Consider the following 24114-nt stretch of genomic DNA (forward strand, 5'->3'; position numbering starts at 1 on the left):
TCTATACCTGACTCCTATATGTGTGTACACGGCCGTCAGCCCAGTTTAATTCAAAACTCTCTACATTTTTGGCACACGACTGTTAATCTCAGCTGAGTCATTAATAGCTTCTTGATGCTCTAGAAGAGCTCAGAATTTTATGTTTTACAGAATCTGCTTAGAGCAAATCTTTAAATGTGACATTTAGATGAAAGTGATTTTGATGAAACGTCTGGATTTTAAGCCCTGATTTGGTTAAGTTTCCTGATGAAATGTCACGTCCCAGATGATTAGTTAAAGAAGTGTTACAAAATTTAAAATGTGACCATTGTCTCTGTTGACAGTTTGTGGCTGATATGTGGTTATTTGGGTGATTCATTTGAAGAAAACATGTTTGTTTGTTTTTTTATTTACTATTGCATCAATATTTGCACAATCCCTATGATTTATCTTGTGAAATCAGTGTTTCAGTGTTTGATGAGTGTCAGAATCAGTTTCCTCTTTCAGACATGAACATGAAAGAAGGGTCCATTCAGAATAGACACAGAAGATGATAGCGACAATGATAGCAAAGAGACAAAATATCTTTTGACCAATCGGCTTCATATTTTAAAAATTGTACATCTCTTGGGATCTATAGTCAAATAAAAGGAACGGTGCTTTTTAACTGTGAATTGTCTCGCCAAATGCAAATGTAGAAGAAGAAAGCTTTATTTGTCACAAATGCATTACAGCATTGTGAAATGTTGTTTTCACATATCCCAACTGGGGTCAGAGGGGTCAGCCACAGTACAGTGCCCTAAGCGCAGGAAGGGTTAAGGGCACAGAGGTGATTAAGTCTCTGGGCTACTAAACACTGCCCCAAACAGAGTTGTTTTCATGAAATGATTTGTCTGATGTTAACTGGAATACATGGCTTTTGTGTTTTTTCCTCAATTGTTCTCTTTGTTTTGCTGAAATGATGCAACCACGCTGGAAACTGCTTATCCTTTCGTCTGAAATTTCATTTACAATCCTGAATGCTGAATATAAATGAATAAAAACTGCTCTTGTTTCACCTTTTCACACTGAAAACTATTTGTTGTACCCAGCAGGTTAGTAATGGGGCTTTAAATTCCTGCAATTCATCAGTTGCTCTGAAAATATGCCAAGTTGAGAAAAATCAATATGAAGAGACTATTTGGGTCTAAACCCACTCACTCACTCCCTCTGTTTTCCTGGCACACACACACACACACACACACACACACACACACACACACACACGCGCACTCAAACACACGCACACTGACAGTTTTTTCCCCCCTCTTCTTTTGTCAATATGCTGTTGTGGGTTTTAATGGCAGAGTGACAACATCTACCACACATGCAGCAAAACATGCAGACACTTGTGAAGAAACTTGTTAGCATAAGAACAATGAAAAGCACAATCATTTTTATGGCAGTGAGTCAGACTTGATTGCCGGGACCTACCACGGTAAAATTATATTTTTTATTTTCATTTAATTTTTTATTTGTCAGTGCATGACTACTGCAGGAGAATTAAATGCTGATAAGAGGCAACAACCCATGAAAAAGATCACGCGAGCATGCCCACACATACACACATACAAATGCACACGTTACCCTATAAAACCTCCATCCCTCTCATGAGTTCATACGTGTCGTGGATATCAGACGGGATCAAACACTCCTGCTAATGCAGATTAATGCTAAGGATCCCTTTCAGTGCAATTAACAGCTGACAAGAGCAAATAGGATTGTAAAGCATATACTACTGCCTGGCGATCATTAGGCCTTTGAGTTTAAGAAGACTGAAACATTGTGGGAGGAGGTTCAAGTGTAATAGGATCAACAAAGCCTGAGCAGTGAGTGACACCAAGTAGCTTATGATATATCGTATATCAAATCCGCTTCAGTCACGTATGATTCATGTGTTCTATTCATGTCGACTCTGTGCTCGCTTGCTGAACGTCATACAATAAGGTTACAAGGATGGAATGACGCGTTCCTTGTCCATCACACTATGGTTTGCTGGCATTTGAGAGCGAATTTTATGATGTGCAGTTCATCTTCACGCAGGGATTTTAATAGGAAACATCTGTCCTCTTTTATGCATAAGGCGATTAGCACGTGCGGTGTCAACTGCCTTCTCCACAAAATTATTATGAACTAGCGAACTATATGCAGGAAGCACTCTTGGATTTGCAAAAGATTTACCAAAGCAGTGACACAGCTGTGGTGGCTGTAGTAGTGGATATAAAAAAAATCAGCATGAAATCATTAGAATCAATTCTGAACAGCAGGCAGTATTTTATATAAACATATTTATATTGTTTTTAGGTTAAAACTTGCATTCTGTAATTAGCAGCATATGAAGTCTTGAAGTGATATAAATTTTTTTGAAAATGGCTGTTAATAGTGTTACCACCTTTTATATTGTTTCATGTTTAATATCAGCATTTTAATCATGTTAAGCATTCGGAATGTGAAATCAAAGAATCTGAAATTGGCTTCCATTTAATATGACATTCAAATACTATCTGTAAAATGCATAACTGTACTACTAAGATACCATGAAAAAGCAATAAAGAAAGACTAATATTTGCTTTCAAATCACATGCCCAGTTTATTATCTGCTGCTGTTGGTTGACTGTGTACTTAGCTTTATTACTTAATGCTGAAAAAATGTGCACATCTATGCAGAATTTAATAAAACTCTCAACTACGGTATAAGGAGTGAACCACACTGACGAATTGTTGTTTCAGTAATAGATTACAAAGATGATTTGCTAGTGTTGTGGAGAGCTGAATCAAACTGGACCCTAACTTTATGAAAACCCACACGACCACATAGCACACAAATAAACAGGCTCACAATATGTGACCTTCGTCGAATAAAGACGAAACAAAGGGAGAGAAAAGCAGCCTGCACTGCAGTAGTGTGTAAACCTAAGTTTAAAGTTTGCAAAAGTCACAAATGTGTCCTTCATTGGTCCAGTGGTAATAGTGGCCTAAAAAGAAAAAACGCTGTCGTTGCATAACAGGAGGCAATCTCAGTGTGAGACCTGCAGCTCAGAGCAAGAGAGACGGCGGGTCCAGGCTGCTGGATCATGAAGCCCAGCATGACTGTCTGCAACAGATCCGATATAAATCCTCTATAGAACGCAGTCAGTCTGATCTGATAAGAAACCAGCCATAAGCAGAGGACTAGAATCAGTGTTTCGCATCAAATGTCGTTTAATGTATTATTTTAACACACTAAATGCGCGCCTTTCTCTAGTCCCAGTAAATAATATTATATAATGGAAACAGTATGTAGCAGAGGCAGCAGCGACGGTCCCCAACCCAACTCTCAATGCACTTACTCACTGTACGCCTCGCTAAGTGCACAGGCCCATTCCACTTCCATACATTGTGGTTGTTAATGTGGGGTCATCTCATCCTGCTTGAGCTGCTTAGCAACCTCTGTCCTGTCTGACACTGAACATGTAACTCAGTCCTTCTCACTTTACATCCTCCTCTTCCAGATATCAGCCTGATTTACCAAAACACTGATGGAGTCAACTTAAACTGAGGCAAAGAACTATGCAGGCACAAAAAAAATCAGCAAACTCTCAGTCACTAAATCCGAAGCGAAGTCTTAAGCACCACTAAGCTTTCACAGGTTGTGACAAGCTTCTTTATTAATTACTTTTCCAAAAAAAAAGCCCTTGATCCAAGAACACAGTCTCTGGCGGAGCAGATATGGAGGCCAGCATCTTCCTCTGCCCCCTGCCAACCAGATCAGATCCCAGATGGGCATCGAAACCTCTAGCGTCTCAGTTTATTAATGCATATTTACAGCCCTTCCTGTTGTTCGGCTCGGAGAGGCAGCAGAGGGAGAGGGGGTGGAGAAGGAAAGTGGAGGAGTGATGGCATGTGCGCAGTCTTAAAGAACAGGAGTAAGAGGTGGAGCAGAGAAAGGAGGTTGACCTTAAAATGCCATGAGTGTGAGTCTCAGCATTGCAGAGATTTTACTGAATGTTTGCAGCAAACACAAACACTGCAGAGTCTTACAGTCTTTCATTAATGACAGATGAGTATTTTTCAGAAAAACAGCAGCAAAGAAGGAAATGAAAAGAAAGAGATTGTTGGTTTTAAAGTAGAAGTTGACAAGACAAATATCAATGTTGCTTTATCTCATTCTGTTTAACATGGTCTCATCTGGTCCTGCCACTTCTGTGGATTTATTAAAGTGGGCGTGGCATTATATGTATGACTTTTTTCATTGATTGTGATTAGAATGTTCCAATATGGAAAGCATTACTTAGTAACAACCATCCTTTTGATTAAATTAGCATATTTTTATACTTTTAAAAACATCAATGTTGTTGACTTTGCGTTGATTTAAATATTTAAGTGGAGCTCTGAGCTTTTCAGTCGTTTCAAGCACATGATTTTTTAAATGTGAGTTTGACATGATGCTTTATGAATGTTTTAGTGTCTTCGTAATATTAAAAGCTTTCTATATACAAATAAACACATCCCCGTGCAGCAGATCAGTATAGACGGTAAATAAAATCAAGTATTGTTTTAACATGAAGATGAAAACAAAGAAGAATGGCCCAAATACAAATGATGACAAAAATTAAGAGGATTGTACAACAGCTTTTTACAGTACAAGTGAAAAACATCAAAAAACACAATTTTCTGTGAAAAAAGACTCCACTGGTATTATGGCTAACCCTCTAGCTATATTAGCAAGTGATGAACACACTGTCAGTTCCAATTGACCCAAGTCCCAACTAGCTTGGCCTCAATGCAGGATTACATAAAGGATTGAAATCCAGGCATTCAGAGAGAGGAGATTTAGGAACAGCTAACGCCAACGCTATCTGAATCATCAAATATATGGGATTAGTGTTTGATGGCTCAGTTTCCTGATGATGCATTTTGAGAGGGACAAAATCTCTTAGTCGTTTTGCTTGGGTTGATTTGGGAGAAAATCCAGGCATTTGTTATGCTTTGTGAAGGGGGACTAAAGCAGGAGACAGTTTCAAAAAGAGAAACAGGAGAAGCAGGAGGGGACAATGTTCTGTTCCCATCTCAGACCTCTGACGAACTGAACTGGAACAAATAAGGTTATTCCAGAACAGTAGTCATTGTCTAACTTCAGTGACAGGAGACCTCACCAATCCAACTTTTTCCCCATGCTTTTGTGCTCCTTACATGTGCAGTTACCTAAATTTAATGATTTTCACACATCCTATTTAAATTTTACAACCCAATCCAGTGTTTTGCAAAGCTCTTTTGTAAGTGAAGATGATAATCCTTCATGCATTTTTCAAAATTTAATTTACTGTAACATGGAAAATTGACTTATTTTGAGCGAAGACGACTCAGAAGTACAGTTAATCTGACAGAATCTCATCCAGAAGATAGAAATACATTTTGATGCTGCATATTGGAAAGTTTGGATTAACTAGAAGCTAGATTATGTAGTAATTTTTTGTTTTTGCAGACTCCTGGCAGTTACAGCGGAAATGTTAAATCTTTCATGGAATGCCCTTCCTATCTCGTACAAGAAACTGAAGCACGCCGGATCCATCACTTTAACACTATTTTGAATATGAACCGAAAAACATTTTGCAAGTCATGTCATGTGACAATGGCCAGATCCTGTTCACTTGCAGCTGTTACTCACCATGAACGTTTCCTACTACATCAGCCAAGTGATCCCAGCTGGTAACCCATCATGTGCTCAACACACTCCCCAAACAGACATACTCAGATGGTCAAGCAGAAGAAAACGGGTTCATGCTGACGGTGAAGGGTGACTGCTGCTGGCTGTCATTACTAATAGTAAAGCCAAAATAGTTGTCCTCATACAATACAGTAACCCAATGGGAGATTTGGTGCTCAGCACCACCCCAGATGGGAATGTATCAGGAGACAGAGAGTACAAACCATGTCAGCCACCGTGACGCTAAACAGCTACGCAGAAAAATCTCTTTTTGCTGTTGATGTGCTACAATACACTCTACTGTTGCAGGATCACCACACAAGCTGTGTGATGGTTTTTGTGTGTGGTTTCAAACTCTCTAAGTAGATCTAAAGTTAGACACAGGTCCATTATGTTCCTCTTTTCAGCTGGTCTATACTGAACCAGTGCTCATTTTCTATCTATTGCTCTTTTTTATGACCTTTGTATACATTACTTTTTTTTTTTTATGTCCAACCCAAGATATCCACAGAAAAGTTGACTGTCTCACTTTGTCACCCCTGCGCAACCTCTGAAGAAGGTCTGCCAGCACAATGAAAACAACAACCTGTTCTGTGAGTTCTGTCACTTTGCAGCAGTCAAACCAGAGCTGCTGCACGGAATGCCCACGTCACAATACGACAGCAATGATTTCGATATCCGCTGTTTATGGTGAGGTCACAGTCTCTGGTCATCTTACTTTTCATGTTTTTCAGAACAGACTCGTGTAGACGGCCTTGTCTTGGGAGTCAATATACCCAAAGGGGCCTCGGGGCATCTGGAGACCATGCATGCATGTGTGTATACTCGTATGTCTATTTTTGTGAGGACCGTTTTGAGTTTTGTGTTGAGGAGTGAGGACTTTTTTTGGGAAGTGAGGACATTTTGGACGGTGCTGTTTGAGGGTTTGGATTTGGTTTCAGAGATCAGTTTAGAATTAGGTGTAGGTTCAGGTTAGGCTAAAGGTTGGGGTTTGACATTTAGCTGTGATGGTTAAGAGGCTAGGGAATGCATTATGCTGATGAGGGTCAAAGATAAAAGTACAAACACGTGTGTGTGTCTGTGTGTGCTTTTCTATCTGGGTGTGTAAATGCACATGTGTAGACAAAGCCATAATCCAGATTTTACAATGCCACGACCTGTAGCTCGAAATCATTTGTGAGCTTTATCTTATAAGCAACATTATCTAACTGCATGAAAACCCTGATTTGTGTAACTAACACACAAGTGCTATGATACAGACATGTTTAGTTTTGGACAGAAAACAAGACTAAACAACTACATTTAGCACTTAATGTCAAAGAACAAACTGTGGGGTATTTTTAGTCTTTGTGTGTATATGTCCATTTTTGTCTGTTTGGTGTGTGAATATATTCCCCAGACAATGTGTGTGTATTTAACCTGCTTTTCCCTGTGAGCCCCCCATGAGACATGTACATGGCACAGGTCTTATCTCAAGTGGCAGTCTTCTAGCTTTAACACTAATTCGCTCCAGCAAACACTGTCCAAACACATGTGAACGAAAGCACATTCTCCACCAACTCCAGGGCACAAACCTCTCGTCTTCATGTACTTCTGACTTCAGCTAATCATTCCAGATGTAAATTGATTATGTGCCCACCTAGAATGTATTCAGAACAAGAGCCAAGTCTTCTTGAGGGGAGAGAAAACAGCACCTGATGAATTCTGTAGCCTCCAATGCGTTTTTAGGAAAAAAGGTCACCAACTACTTCCAACCAGGCGTGACAGTATCACTCTAATCTATCAAAATACAGTGTGCTACAAGCAGAATGTTAAACGTTAAACCTTAAAAGCAAACAAATGTTCTGCATGAAAGCTGTGTGATAAATAAAGTATGGCTACAAAGAGCTGCAGTTGAGTGCAGGTCTGGTTCGGACTCCCTACCAGGTTGTGAGTCTGTTCCTGTGAGTGTTTGGAGGGGATCGGCCGGGCATTAGTCGATGCTACAGGACCGGCGTTTTAGAACTACACGGAACCCATTACACAGTTGAGGAGTACAGCGGAGGGGAAAGAGGGGGGCAATGTAGGATTTAGCTTCATACCAAGGCATGAATTATGCAGTTGGGCCATCCAGATATGTAGTTGTGTATCTTTTATAAATGCCTTACAGAGGCAAAGCAAGTTTAGATAACATTTCCTCCTGCCACTCGATGACAACACATCGAGAGAGGGGGGCAAAGAGAGTGGAAGGAGGCAAAGGGAAGGAGGGTGTTTCAGCAGAAGCTTCTGGCACAACCCGTGATAAAAACTGACATCTGAAAGCGATGCAGCAAAAAACGAGTTCATTCCATCCATCTTATGCGGGCACTGCACTTGAAGGATTTAAAAAATGATACATGGAGTAGAGTTCTCCCTCCCCTCTCACTTTGATCCCAAGCGAGGGTTTTACAAGAGTCGTACTTGGTCATAAGCATAAATAGGGCAAAGGGCACCATCTGTGCAGCCGTGGCACGAATGAAGGGGGGTCATCATGTTAAGTCCTGCAGTTGGTGACCAATCAAAAACACAAGTGCTGTAAGTGGCCACTTGTTTCATCAAGTGTTGCACCCTGTGATTTTAAAGACAATCCGCAATGTAAGAGCTCTGCAGAGGACCACGATGCTGCTGTGTGAGCGCACGCTCCCGTGTGCGAAGGCATCTGTACTTCCAGGTGTCTTTGTATCGACAAAGTGAAAGAGAGAGAAAGAGAAGAAATGCGCATGTGTGTGTCCAACGCTGAGTCAAGCTCCAGGCAAGGTTTACTATCTGGTGTTTACAGAGAGCCTGATCAGAGGGATTACAATTACACAGGAACTGCTTAAGACAGCTGCTTTACTCAGCGTTATCAAACCACCCACGCTCGCCATGCACTGACACCCAACAACACACACACACACACACACACACAACAAGTGGTAAATGGAAATCTACACCCTTCCCGCTATTTAAGAGCATTTGTAAAAGGCAACAGGTGACTATCCAGGGTGCCGGTAGTTTTACTGACAACATATCTCCAGGGATTACAGGCATGCATACATTCCTGACAACAGGCAAGTCAAACACTGTCTGAAAATAGCATTATTTATAAGTCTGCGTGGAGTATCAAAAGTCAGATTGCCGTATTACAGTCTTCTGTACCTGTTCCACATTACGCATGACAAATCAGTGTGACACAGCCCTTCAATTAGATATATATATGAGGCTGAATACTGTATGGAGAGGGTTTAGGGGACTCATGCCAGAGCATATGATTTATTGTTTAGCATCTGCCGTGTTTATGTTGTTTCATTCACTGTGACAGAGAGCTTCAATCAAGGTGAGCACACGGTTTGCAGTGGAAATGGTTTTGATAGATGTGCGTTACCGAGAAGCGGGAGGATTTCCTTAATGGTATTCTTGCCATCAACAATATTTACTGGCACCAGAAACAAAAGCAGCTGATTCATCACAGGTCTTATGGTTTCTATGTAGAGTCACATTATCTGCTAATGTGCAGTTACATATCTGAGGATTTGCACACAGCGAATGCATGGTATTTAAGCTGCATGCATATGATAGGATCCCCCTTAACTCACCACTATGCGGTATTTCCTGCTTGTGTGGGTGGCAAGCCATGAAAAAACATGCCTAAATGAAAGAAATACAATGCACTTTGAATTCAAAAAAATTGTGCAGCTAGTTTTTGGTTTGGTAACTGACTGAAGTCTTGGTACCTAAATTGTGTCATCAATTCAACCAAACAACTAATGAACCATTATTTATTTATATTCTATGTAAAATGTGACAGCTGCCAATTTCTACAAGTCAACTTCAAAGCTATCAAATAAATTAATCTGACACATTTTTTTCCCCCACTGGAGAAACGTTGATAATATAATGAAATAAACCTACAGTGTTGGGGTTTCGGGTTATCCGGCAACTATTTTTAACCAAACACAAAAGCTGCCAAAGATCATGTAAGACTGAATGACAGCACCAAGGAGGGACGAAGTGAGACGAAGGAAAGCGCCAGTTGTTGATGATCCCCGTGTGAAAATGGTTCTGTAACTGAATACTGCTTGTTACCCTGCCACTCTTTTTCCAGAACAGTCTACACTGCTGGGCTACAGGAGCTGGAATGTAAGAACCAAATGCTTCATTTTTTAACTTTTTTTTTTTTTTTATGACTTAATCGATTGCATTTATGTATTCACCCATTAATAGATTGCTGATGGATGAATGTGAATAGCTGAAATGAATCAACTAAAGCACCTAGCTCACCCTCACATCTCTGTCCTCCTGCACAGGAAGATTACTGCGCTCTTCCCTCATTAATGGTCCCACAGCAGTCTGGGTGTTTGTGTGTATTTGAACAGTCAACACTGATGAGCAGACACCAAGGCCACAAAACACTAAACTGCTTCACAGCGTTGCAGATAATTGCCATGACAACATCCACAGCCATGACAACGTCCACAGCTTGAAAGAGGAGACGAGATAGAATGGCTCAAATATAAACGCTGCAATGTTTGCAATGTTACATAAATCGATCCAATGAGGCGGTTTTTCTCATGGGATACGGGCTATTAGTGTGGTCAATACTTGGTTAATGAGGAACAATTGTATCAATTAAGCATTAATTGCTACATCATAGCCATCTGTTCTTATGTTGAGTAGTTTGTGACCGGGCTTCACCTGCCAGTTAGTGTCAGAGGTGATTCTTCTCAAAATTCTGACACACATCTTTCAAAAAAAGACAATTAAGTGTGCTTGTCATAAAGGGACTCATACGCTGTAAACAGGAGAAAGGTGTGTATGGTCTTATCGCCACTGCAGAACAAACCATATACTTCACATCGGCAAACACTCCCGAAGTAAAAGACAGTTTGTCTGCTGCTGCTCTGCAGTAGAAATCCTTGTCAACTTCACTATGGTATGTTAAATATTTGATAGCCTTATATGAACAGCAAAGGGCTGTTTGCAGCAGGATTTGATTCAATCACTGCAAAACTGCATTTCTGCTATGTTTTAGCTGCAACAGATTGAGAGCAGATGTTTGTTTTTAATTATAATTTTAAGGTCGCTCTTAAAAATAGCGACGAGTATGCATAGGCCGACCGCTTCCTTATGCGTCAAGAATTACTGCCCAATCTAACAGCAACACATTTCACTATAAACTGACGTTATCATGCATCTAGTCAGCCATTTGGTGGAAATAATGAGCATACTCAATAATTTTATAGGTCAGTTTGTACTAACAGCAATGCCCTTTTGTTTTAACGCTAAACCAAGCAACACACTGGAAACAAATGCCACGCTGCTGCACTAGACCAATGCAAATGGCACAGAGAGACAGAGATTCTTGATACAGCATCCATTTCCTCATGTTATTATGGTTGTATTGCTACAGGGCCAGATGTCCTATTCAGCTGAGATGAAGAGATACCAAGAATAAACTCAATATCCTCAGTGCTTCATAATATTACAGCATGCAGAAACTTCAGGAGTGCAGCATCTCAAATTATGCAGCATGGCTCACATCACATGACGATAATAATGATAATCATTAACCACAGTTCTTGCTCTGAATCACAGCCAGAATTTGACCTCATCCATGATACATTATGCAGATCAGTGGAAGTCATTACCAGCTCCAGGTTCATCATTATCAGGTTCTCCCTCTGTCATGTAAATGTTCAAGATCAGCTTTCATGGTTCAATAAAACAATATTATGAAACTAAATATTTTAGGTTTCCTTTATTATGCTATATAATTGCATTAAAGCCAATAATCAAATAAAGTTTCTGAGTTTGTGGATAAATAATGGCCTTTGTTGTATTATTTATACTGCAAAAAAGTGCCTCTTGCACCAAATTGATTTGGAATACTTCGTTGGAATATTGCATTTCCATTAAAGCTGTAACAGGCAGTGGATTAACAAATATTTTTATGCTTTATGACAACGTTGTACGTCAAACAAGTTGACAAATGTGAGAAATTGCTGCTCTTCTTGTTCTTACATTTCAGTTAGTCAAATATTTTTGGGTTGTGTATCATTACTAAATCACACCAAGTCATTAGACAACATCATCTTGGACTTTCGAATTTTATAATTGTCATGGTTTGTCTCCAGTAGCATTTTTCTTGACAAAGAAAACCAGTGAAGTGTCCCTTTAATGTACTTTTGTTAACAAATTACAAAAAGATGAAACATTTGTATCCTCAAAGCTGAAATTAATTTATCGAGTGTGATTTTCAGAGTAGCCACAGAAAGGAAATCCTCACCATCACATCATAATTGTCTTTCAGCCAACATTATGGTCACAGCTCAACAGAATCCAAATGGCTGCAGCTAAATAATAGAAATTTCAAAAGAGTGAGAAAAGATCAGGTGCCCTTTTTCACACAACAGGCGTCCGCCGGCAATCTGGGGTAAATGGCTCCATTAAGTTGTTCTGAGTAGAGGTTGTTGTTGCTCTGCTGTTCCCTGCATGGAGACTTTACATCACAGCCCTTATCAGTGTCAGAGCAGTAGACCTCAGCCAGAAAACATGAACATGTTACCACTGGCGATGGTACGGAGGAGCTTACAACTGTACACATCATTTTCACAGACTTACAACTGGTGCTCTCCTACGCAGTCTATCGGGTTTAAATCTAATGCAGACTGGATTAGCCTTTGTCCTTCATATGACCCAACCGCAAACACTCCATTATGGCTCGAGGCCATAATACCCATAGGGACCTGAGTTCAGTACATAAAGCACCTTTGGTCAAGCGCAATTCCCTTAACTGAACTTTTCAATGTAACTCTGATTACCAGGGTACGTCAAAAGGCCATTACGGTCAAGTAGCCATTCTACGCTGTTTGTGTCTTTCTCATTCTGTGTAGTTTTCATTGTCAGTCACAGTGGCGAGAAAAGTAACAAGAAAAAAACCTGGTTGTTAAAAAGGCAATTTAATGATGTAACTCGCACCGTAGCTTTACAGCCAGCTTTAGTAATATACATCAGGAAAACTAATCAACAAAGTGAGCAGCAGTGGTTTTCGTGACCTTTCCTGCTGCTGGCCTGCAGTTTCACTATACACAGGGGATTGTGGGTAAAGCGGCAACGGATGATGGGAGGTGTCTTTCAGGATAGCATCAATCTAAGATTGGAGGAGGCAGACAGACAGACAGGTATAGGCAGAAACAAAGACTAGGCAACCTGCATAAAAGCAACACATAGAATGACTGAAAAAGACAAACAGACTGATTGCTCTCTTGAGGAAAAAAAACTGTCTTTTGATTTTGTATCCAGAATATAATTGTTCCATCTATGTACCGATATCTTATCCAGGTTTTAAGAGCCAGCAATTTAACAAGATTTCAAGAATAGAAGAGAACTAAATATAACATCGCAGGCTACATGACCCCGATGACCAAATTCCTTTTCTGTCAAGTTGTAGAACCCACTCCTTTATCCCACCACCTGTCACACATCGGCACCTCGGGGGTCATCGTGAAAAAAGGCACCATAACCAGATGATGAGACAAATACTCCAGGAGCAATCAGCACCACATCACTGCATCCATCATCATTCTCCTCATCCTTGGCATGCCTTCAGCTTACTCAGTGCCCTGCCCCTTGACCTGTGCCATAAACAGGTGTACTGACACTCTATAGGAGCAAAACTGTGAACATGGCACTCCAAGGATGAGAGCACGATGACAGCTTAGCGACCAATCAATGCCTTAAATAAATCTGGTTCTGCAGTGCAGCAACCAGCCACAACCTTGGGTTTGACAGCTAAAATGGATGGTGGGCTGATGAGATTGTTGCAATTAAGCTTCTGTCCTTGAGAAAGTGCTAATGTATGGAGACAGGAAAAGATATAGTATACAGTATGCGCTGTTGAAGTTTAAAGTCAAAGCAAAATAAGAAAATCGCAGTTTTAAAAAGTCAAAACTTTTTTTTGACAAAACATTAATTGTGTATTTTCTAGTTCTGTCCCTTTTTGTCCCAGTTTGCAATGACTAAATCCTTCAATTAAGTCCCACTGTTACACCAGGGTGAGGTGGGAGCTGCCAAGTGTCTCCTGTGACACATATGGACACACATTTGATCCCTAAATGTGTTCCCATCTGCAAGCACTGACAAATGCATACTGTATGACAGGGTGCCGGCCAAACTACAGCTACTCTGCTGCTACGTATTTAACCTTTATCAGAGAGGGTGAGAGTTTTCACAGCTATGCCATCTGAGCTCTGGAAAACTATTTTAAAATTAAATATTTGGTTAACAGTTTTTTATTTTAATCCCCCTATTTAGCACTTTAAATTGTGTATAAATAATGATTTAAAAAGATTTTATAACACGCTGCAGTGTAGTTGTAGGGATAAGGTTGCAACTATAAGTGTGGATCGGTGTCTTTGTGAACAGCTGTAACTACCAGACCCAGGCCCAGGGGCCCAAAGGGTCACGTCTGGAGCCAGTGTGTGAAATTGCTTTTAAGATCTTTTTGTTGGAAAGTCAATCAACTGACTACAGAGAAATGTCTTCAGAAAGACACAAAATGGCCACAAAGACACACAAATGAGCAAGAAGAGACAGAAAACAACCATAAAGAGACATTTTATGTCTCTGTGGGTAATCTATGAGTCTTCTGGAGGGTAAGGCAGATTTATGTCTGTTCCCAGAGGCCTACTGTCTCACAATCTATCCATGCTGATGATTGTATTTGGTTACAAATATGTTGTGAAGTGCTATCGAGCATGCATCAACTGTTTATACAACAATTATGTATGCTCAATACGGAGGGGTTACAGTTAACAAATGCATTGCATTGCATGCAATAAACACTTAAAATGTAATTTCTGTTTACAACTCTGTTTTTTGACATGTTACAAACTATTAATTTCTAGCTTTATAAATGCTTAAGGTGGAGGTTTTTCTGACTATCAGTTAAGTTCTCTCTTCTCTTTTCTTTTTTTTTTTTTTCCGAAAATTGCTATCCAGCACAGAATCTCAATCAGGACAGTGTCTGATGTGTGGCATGCTAAAAGGAATCTGCTGTTTCTCTATAATACTGTATGGTCTCATCTTATAATGTCAAGTGCTGTGACATGACTGATGATGTGAAATTAAGCTATATCAATTGAACTGAATTGAATTGAATTGAATTGAATTGAATTGAATTGAATTGAATTGAAGTGAAGTGAAGTGAAGTGAAGTGAATTGAATTGAATTGAATTAAATGGTCCCCAAATCATTCTGAATGAATTGTGGCAAGTTCTCCAACATACTTGGAGCACCTCAGTGTCAGTGACCCTGGGAGAACTGGTCCTATTTTATAGGCAAACAGGCTCACCCCAAATATTAATTTTATTCAGTTCCTTTTTACTTTCCTGCATCGCACAATATAAGGGCCAACTGATAACTAAAATGTATTTATTATATTATTTTTGAAAGTACAGTTATCTTTGTTTTAGTGTCTAAAACCTTTGCACAGCATAGTACTGCATGCAAAGATCAGTGGATGTGACTGGATGATCCATAGTCACAAATTCAATGTGTATTTTTCACCGTCTGCTGCTGGCACGTAAAGGAGATGTTCATTTAAGCTTATAATGGCAAAGACTTGATTCACTCATAAAAATTAGTCAAATACTTTAATCGAACCTCTAAAATTTCTTGTCCTCTTGCTGACGTGATACATGTTTTAAATTTGTCACAAAAAGACAAAAACATGGCAAGACAACTGAGAGGAGCTTCTTTGTACAGAAAAAAAAAGCCGTCGAGTTTATCTCTCACCTATGAATAATTCAGCTAAGAATTTACAGGTGAGCTAATTAATGAGCTAATAATCCTACAGCACATATGACATCACAAATATCGACAACAGTGATTGACACAGAGAGATTGTGCGGCGATACGCCGATCACACATTTACAGACATGCATGCTGTGTGTTACCACACTTATACATAGACTAGCCTATAGCCTACATTATGACCTAGATGGGAGAAAGGGGGGCAGCGAGGAGACTTAAACACTTTTCTCTGTCTGCTGTCTCAGTGGAAGCGTAGAGTCCTCCTTCTCCGACACACTTAGCCACTTAATGGGGCCTAGTAGGTATGTGTTTGTGTATATGCGTGCGGGAGCGAAGCCCGTTAATCCTACCTCAGCTGCCACCACCAACACCAACACCAGCTCCTCCTCAGCCACACAAGGCTCATTCGAGACGCATACTCATTACAGTCAATTGCCCAACACGTGAGCCAGTGAATTGGCAAAAGGGGAAGGCTTCATAAGAAATTGCCTGCTGCATTCATCCTTTTTACAAAATGAGCTGAGCGCTGCAAATTTCTGGCAAGAGAGGGTGAGAACTGTCATAGCATGTAAAAGCAGAGACCTCTGGAAGAACTTTTTCTTTGTAAGGTTAAAATGGCCAGTTTGAGCTTAAATGGACGGAATAACTGGGCTGGTCGGATCGAGTCTAATCTGGGCCGGGTTGTTCTGGGTCTGTCTGTTGACTGTCCCCTGCTCAGCTCTGCCAGTCTGTACCCAGAGGGCCTGTTATTTTGGGAGCTCAGCTGAGAAGAGATGACAACATCATGGACTGCTTAAGCTGCTTACATTTCCTCAAGCACTCCCAGTGCACCCTGGGATCTACACTCTGGTGTTGCTACTGTCACTGTTGCTCCACATGCATGTGAACAGGCATTGTGTTGCACGTCCACGCACGAGGCATTCAAATCTACGCAGTTACACACAGAGTAAAGCATTAATGGTTACAGTCATATAGAGAGATGCCAGAGTGCAAAACATGAGGACGAGATAGTGAAGCTTGAAGATCGGAGAATCTTAGAGAGGGATGAAGTGGCAGAAGTGAGAGGATGGAAGGATGTGTTTGTGTGTGTTTGTATATGCGTAGGTAGGGTTACCTGGGGTAAGAAATGCAGGTTTCTGATGAATGAGAGCCAGATTTATCTGTGCTCTAGAGGCTTTTTTCTTACCTGCAGACATCCAATATTAAAACAGACTGTAATGTAGAAAAACTATCCAATTAGATAGATTTTCTTCACGTTTCTCTTCATGGATTATTTTGATGTTCAACGTTTCTGTACTTTAATTTTAATTTAGAATCAGTTGTGTGATTGTATTATGCTTGTTCAACCACTCTGGCAGAAACTTATTCTGACTTCCAAGTTTTTTAGTTGTAGGAAAGAACCTTGTAGAATCCTGTAAATCAGATTAAGGGGATTTTTATTTGTTTGGTAGACATTACCGAAACAAATTTTGACTCAACAGAACCAACACCACCTAGCCATTAGCACTAAATAAAAAAGGGTTAAATCATCAAACCATGGGTTTTACTGAGTAATCTGCAATACTAACTACTAGAATGCATAATCTGCAATTTTAGCAATATATTTGATGCATTTTGTGTACAGCTGCCCTGCTCTTGTTTTTTGGTAAATCTGTTTCAATCGTTCCTGCGGTGTCTGATATGCTATGCAGAGTGAAGGTAATAGGTTAACAGGGTTCAGGCTGTGAACTGTCAGCACAGTCCTGCTTCATTATGTGAGCTGATATTTTAACAGCGGGCGTCATCCCGCATGCCTGGCACAGTCCTCCGCAGTTATTACAGGTCACCCTGCACCCATACAACCAGCCCTGATGCAAACGGCACAGACAGGCCACCGTAAAACTTCTGGCCCAGGATATTACAAGCTCATTGGCCAGCAGAGTGACATAAAATTTGACGACATGAAATCGAAGTGTCGCTGAGGGAGGAAGAGGAGGAGTTAAGCGTGTGTTATGCTGAGTCCAATATTAAAAGAGAAAGTTGGAGTGGAAGTGATGGGAGGGAAAGTAGACAGGCAGAAAGATTCAGACCCTTTCTAAAAAGGAAGTACTAATGTGCTGCTAGAAGTAGTTTGGAGAGATGACAAAGAAATAAGTGGTGGGAGGAGAGGTGAGGACAAAAACTCTGGAGGAGTTTTTCGAGGGTTATAGAAGTGGGATGTTACTGGAGTGTTTTTTGGGTTTTTTTGTTGTTTTTTTTTTTCTTTTTAAATCTCAGCATGATAAATCAGTAGAATGTCACCGGAATACACTCGAATAAGGTGTTAACCCCCAACTACAGCCACTCATTTGTCAAAAAAAGTCTTGCTTTCACTGCTACGTGAATGTGAGTAACCCTCAACTTGCCTGGCTACACAAGGATTAAATTGGAGGGGAGATAGACAGTGAGATCAGTCACAGGTTATCTGTGCAGACATTCATCAGCATTCAGACTGCTGCTGGCTCAGACAGCATCCTAGAGCACAGCACGCTTCAAAGTGGAAGAGACAGAGAGAAGTGAGAGGAGAAAGCAAGAGAGGCTGAGAGAACCCCTCCAGCCAGAAGAGTCACATGAAGTAACCTTGCAAGACCGCATGCATGGGCCTCTGCCATGCAAACCCTGTGCATACATACATTAGCAGTCACACCGTTTGCACAGGAGGGTAATTATAAAGCGGCATACGTAGGGAGCGAACATTGCTGCATTTTAAGTTGTAGAAAAAAATTGCTTCCTGCATGTTTTTTGTCTTTCTGCCTCATTCTGTGATAGCTTTTATTCTCTTAAAAGGAACCTCAGGTTTGGTTCTAACTCATGGATAGAATTTTGTGTGCAGTGACGAAATATCTAATGATGGAATCCAATAATAACTGAATCCATCATTATTTAAAATAAATGCAAATACAACCCGCTGTCCTTGTTTGACTGAATTCATTTGCAGAAAACAGAGAAGTGTCGCTGTTTTCCATAATAGGAGAATGAGAATGACCTTGTGTAGATTATTCTGCATGTTAGCGCACACTGTGACTTCATTCATGCTCGAATATTCATGCTACCACACATGCCTGCATCTGCATGCAAATATATTTATATCCTTGCAAGCATATGCACGTAGTATGCATACAGGCACCCACAGCTTTTCCTCATATGATTACAGACTGAGACAAGCTCACGCTCACACTTGTTTCCTGTGATGTCTTCAGAATAAGCTAAAATTACCTGACTGCTCTTGCGGCATGTATTAGATGACATGCAGGAGCAGGGGGCCCCTCAGCAGCCCCACACTGCCCTAACACAGCAGATGGGAAAGCCATTAGGTCTATGCTAGCTCCCACAACCCCTGCCTCTGAGGGTTTGTTTTTACATAGTCTGAGGTAAAGGGTCAAACTCAAAGCTTCCTTCTGCAGTTCCTTCCTCTCCTTGTCAGTTTCAACATCTATCAGGGTCGTTCCATGATGAGTCAGTCCGTACCCCTCAGATTTAGTAGTTTATTTTGTACAACAACTGTAGTGATCTAATGAAGCCATGCAAAAAAAATTGCCGTCATACTGAAAATATTTCCAAGTTGCAGAACCTTGAAGTAGTGGAAGGTCAAAGCTCTGCTTTTTATAATTCACATTATTTTTTAAATTCTGTCATAACTTAAGTACAATTTTCAGGGATAAAAAAACACATTTGAGCTCTTGCAACAGGTTGCCAGTGTATCGCAGGGTCACACTTAGAGACAGACAACCAAGCACACTCACACCTACGGACAATTTAGAATCACCAATTAACCTCAACATGTTTTTGGACTGTGTGGGAGGAAGCTGGAGAATCTGGAGAGAACCCACACTGTACGGGGAGAATATTTCTCCACGCAGAAAGATTGCGGGTGTCCTCACTGGGACGCGAACTGGTGACCTTCTTGCTGCGAGTGCTAACCACTGAGCCACCTTGCAGCCCATACCAGACTCATCTACGACAATAAGTACTACAATAAGTGCTGACTTGCAGCAAAATTGAAACATATCTGCATGTGGCATCTTCTTTAGGAAAAACTGCAACTTTGGCTGATAAGAATTCAGTTTATTAGTCTCCACAGTTGACAATGTGCAAGAGTGTTAGGATGGAAAAAAAAAATCTAGAAAAACAACCGGCCCCATTGGCCATCTGCAGCCTCAGTATGTTACACTCAATCATACCCTTAGTAAATATGCTGCTATATTGGCCTTCTCGAGCTCTCTAGTTTAACACAATATTGAGCATGCAGAAGGGCAGTGCAAAAGTGGAGAGTGCTGCAGGATTGTTATGAGAGTTTTATGGCCATTTTATGATGTTTTGATAGTTTTTCCACAGTTTAAACTGTGTAGCTATAAGCTTATAGGACACAACTGTTCAAAAGTCAAAAGAAAGATTTTGAATTATCATTTGTACTTTTCCTTATCGGTGTACCTTCAGAATCCACTGTTCAACAGCATGACTCAGTTTCTCCCCAAACTTTAATGCTTTTCAATTGGGAGAAACCTGGGATGTCTATAACCTCCGCAGAATGCTCCAGAGCACCCACATGACGGCCTGTTAACAAGTCCCAACCGACACGATTCGGTGTCGTGCACGGCGGCTTCAGCACTGCCTCGTGGAAAATCTGCCACCGTCGGGTCATTTTTCTTCCATTTTTCTGCTTTCATCTCCCCTTCAATCAGCAGGCAGGGTGCCGTGACACAACCACTCATTAGTAAGCAGCAGTGGGCAGGCGGAGATCGCTTTGCAAAGACAAACAACTTAATTAGTGGCGGCATAGCTTTAATAAGTTCAGCTCAAAATAGTTTGAAAAAGCAAGCAAGGAACATAACATCACCAGCACTGCAATTATGGCCAGGCTCGAAATTGATTTTTAAATTTAAAGGGGAGGCTACTATTATTACATTACTGCTTTCAGTCTATTGCTCGGGGTCTGCCGAGTACGGTGTCAACAAGTGTTTATATTGTAATGTTCAGTAATTTGACATTCATCTCTACTGGGCATGTGCACAGAGACTGGAAGCCAGATTTGCTTTGCCTTGTGAATGTGCAGGATTTCAAACAAGTATGGAACAACTATCCATATTGTTCACAGAGTTTTATTAGTTTGCATTATTAGTGTGCGTTTTTATGTGTTTATGCTCCGCTGCATGGAGCAATAAGAGTAATGTTCAGTGCTTCCTTTCCCACTCCCAGCTATTTATCTGTCTCAAAATGTGCTACGCAGAAGAGAAAACAGAAAGATGATTGAATAAAACACTTCTGCACACCCTACACACCTGCTCGCACATGCAAATATGTACACATCCCACCAGGGTTTTATTTATTAATTTATTTATTTTAGAGCAGGATAAGCAGAGCTGGAGCAGCAGTCATCTAATCCACCATTATATATTAGCTTTTCCTCATCATTCCGCTGTCTCTGCACTGTAAATTGTAGATCACTAGGGCCAGATTTAAGCGGGGCAAATTTGTACTGCTTCTTTCATTCAATTTGGGCACGCAATCTCCTGGTAATTAGTGCCTGATTATTAAGGTAGTGGCTAATTACACTATCAGGGACTGGGACTGCTTGACAACATGCAGTTTAGTGGGTTGAGTTTGTCTGAGAAGGAAAAAAAAGCTCAGAAGAAAAATTATACATTTGTTACGCTGCTTCAGAAACATTTCCAAAGGTCAGCCTCGCATGAGAAAAGAATGTTTGGTTATTTATGGACCATAAATAAAGTGAAATGAATGCAATCCGAGCAAAGAAATAAAATAGAAATCCTGTACTGATGCAGCTATGTTAAATTCCTGTTAATTTCCGTTGTATATATATATAGAGTTATGGCAGTTACACATGCATTCAAATCAAGGGGCTATCAAATTTACATTCACACCACAAATATAGAGTGATAATATTCGACAGGCTTTCGCATGGTTTTAAAGTAATGCAGTGGCATTAAGTTAAATGAAAAAACCTGCTGAGCCTGTAGGCTGTCGCAGCGATTAGTGTGTTGGTTTGGATTCCAGCGTGGGTCAGGTCACTTGCTGCAGCAGGGTTAGTTGTTATCGCAGAGTAGGCAGCTTGATTAGCCTGCAGGGTAAAAGGAACCCACATACTTCCAAATGTATGTGTATGTGTGTGTGTGTGCGCGCACTCATTTGCATGTATGGGTTGGGGGGAGTTAATGTGATGCCCTTGCCAAGACAGGATGGAGACCCAGAGCCAAAGACAAGTGACCGGTAGAGCAACTCGCATCGATACTGAGCAGCCATCTGTCCCTCCGAGCTTTGCAGCGTGGAGCGCTGAGCACCCACCCACCCACACAAACACTCTCAAACACACTGACTATACAAAATCACCCAACACATTAAACTGACAGACACTGTGTATTTCTAGTGCATTTTGCACATCGTACACCGAGTCCTCCTCTGAGCAAGAAAACGACTCGGAACCAGTGAATGAACGAAAAAAAAAAAAAAAAAATGAATGGATGGATGAATTTGAAAAAGGAAAATCAGCATCCACATTTTATGTGAATGACACAAACCTTTTACATTCTGCCACTAAAGTAAAGAATGTGATTCGTTGATGCATTATAGCTATTTTTATCTGGGCTGAACAGGCGGACGAGGGAACTGTGCATCGCTGAAATGGAACGATCTCAAACCGCTCATGATTATTTTTTGTTCTTTGTTGTTTTTAAGACAAAATGAGAAAGCAAAGAAATACACAATAAAGTTCACTGACCTGACAGACGAAACATTATATTTTTAGTTCTTTTTTTGTTATTGTTGTTGTTTTTTTCTGTGTCTCACAGCCAAGGAGCCATGCAAGTGTTTTTTTTAATGGGAGTGATGACTGATTTCAGAGAAAGTGTGAGGACTGCCTCCACACAGTGTTAACAACACATTCTGTTCATCCTACCAAAAATGCCCACGAGGTCCAAATACGGTTTCTAAACAGACACACCAACATACACAATACATCAAATCATTTCATAAAAGAGAAAATCGTGGCAGCTGCATGGACTTGTAGAAAGACATTCACACATTCAGATTGGTATTGTTTGAAAAGTTTTTTTTATCTCAACACTTGGTATCAAGAAGCCTTCTGAAGTTTTAAACATTTCGCTTTTACAAGAATTTGCTTGTGTTTACCTACGACATGTGCGTGAAGGCTTACTATAATCATGTGCAAATATGTGAGTGCACGTGAGAGTCGACAGATGTTCGCATTCCCTAAATTATTCACGGCCCAGTGTGGATGTGTTACATTTCAAGCGCATGAAACCACATGTGGGTGAGATTACACCATGTTATTTTGTAGATTTACAGACAAATGCTACCCTGCAGCAAAGCAAAGAGTATGGCATCCCTCTGCCTCTGGTCTTTGTGGTCAGTAAAGGTTTAACTCAGACAGACAGGAAGCAGGAGAGAGGTTTTGGGAGAAGAGAAAAAATACAGAAGGCTGGGCCTTTACTGTATACGTGGACACATGCATGTCTTGTTTGGACTGCTTTTGCAAACACTACAGCTGCAAATTGTTGTTTCATGACTGATTTATCTAAGCATTATTTTCTGTTCAAGGTGACATCTTACAGTACTTTATTGTGTCTAACTAACAGTGCCAAAGCCAGATTGTCAGTGGTCAGTGGTATGAAACTTGAGACAAGCACTAAATTCTCACATTTGTAAAGTAGGAACCGGCAAAAGCTTTATGCCTTATTTCCAAAAATAATCAATTCTTGGTGCTTTGAACAGCTGATGAAAGGACTAATTGTTCTTTTTTTATACCATATCATGAATTTAACAAAAATAAAAATAGGTGTAATACTGGCAACCCTTGGCCTCACAAGCTAGTATTGACCCCTTTATGCAAAACATCTACAAGAAGTTATTCCTGCTAATTGTCCACCAGCCTCTGACGTCAGCTCGCTAAAACTTTTCACCAGTCTTCCATGCAAAATTCCTTCAGTTGCAAGATGTTGGATGCACTGCCTGTTTCAGATCCCCCCCACAGCGTACTGTATGAGTGGAATTGAAATCTTTGACTCCAGGCCATTCCCTCCATTTCTTCTTTGTGATCCGTTCCTTGGTGGATTTGCTAGTATGCTTAGCATTATTATCCTGTTGAAAGTTCGACTCCAGTTCGACTTCATCTTCCAGCACTCTTTGATATGATGCAGAATTCTTAGTTGAATCAATGACTGCAAGCTGTGCAGCCCCGAGGCAGCGAAGAAACCCAAACCATGACATTTGGTGCACCGTGCTTCACAGCTGATCTGAAGTCCTTCTCCTGCAGAGCTGTCTTTCGTCTGCACCAAACATGTCTATTGTCACTGCGACCAAACAACTCTATCGTTCATTCCAGATGTCCAGAGCACAATAATTCAAAAGGCCTGTTCTTTGCCTTTCTGTTAACCCTCTGAACCCTGAGCAGCTTTGAGGCATTTTTTTATTTTTATTTTTTGCAACTGTCACATTTTTTGTCACTGTGGGCTCATTTTTTTTCACTGCAATATAAAGTCCTGCACGTCTATGGAAACAGCACAACCCTGGCTAGACGTAGAGAGAACTCAAAAATATGTTCATGT

This window comes from Stegastes partitus, unplaced genomic scaffold, assembly GCF_000690725.1.
Source record: "Stegastes partitus isolate 25-593 unplaced genomic scaffold, Stegastes_partitus-1.0.2 Scaffold39, whole genome shotgun sequence".
Taxonomy (NCBI): Eukaryota; Metazoa; Chordata; class Actinopteri; family Pomacentridae; genus Stegastes; species Stegastes partitus.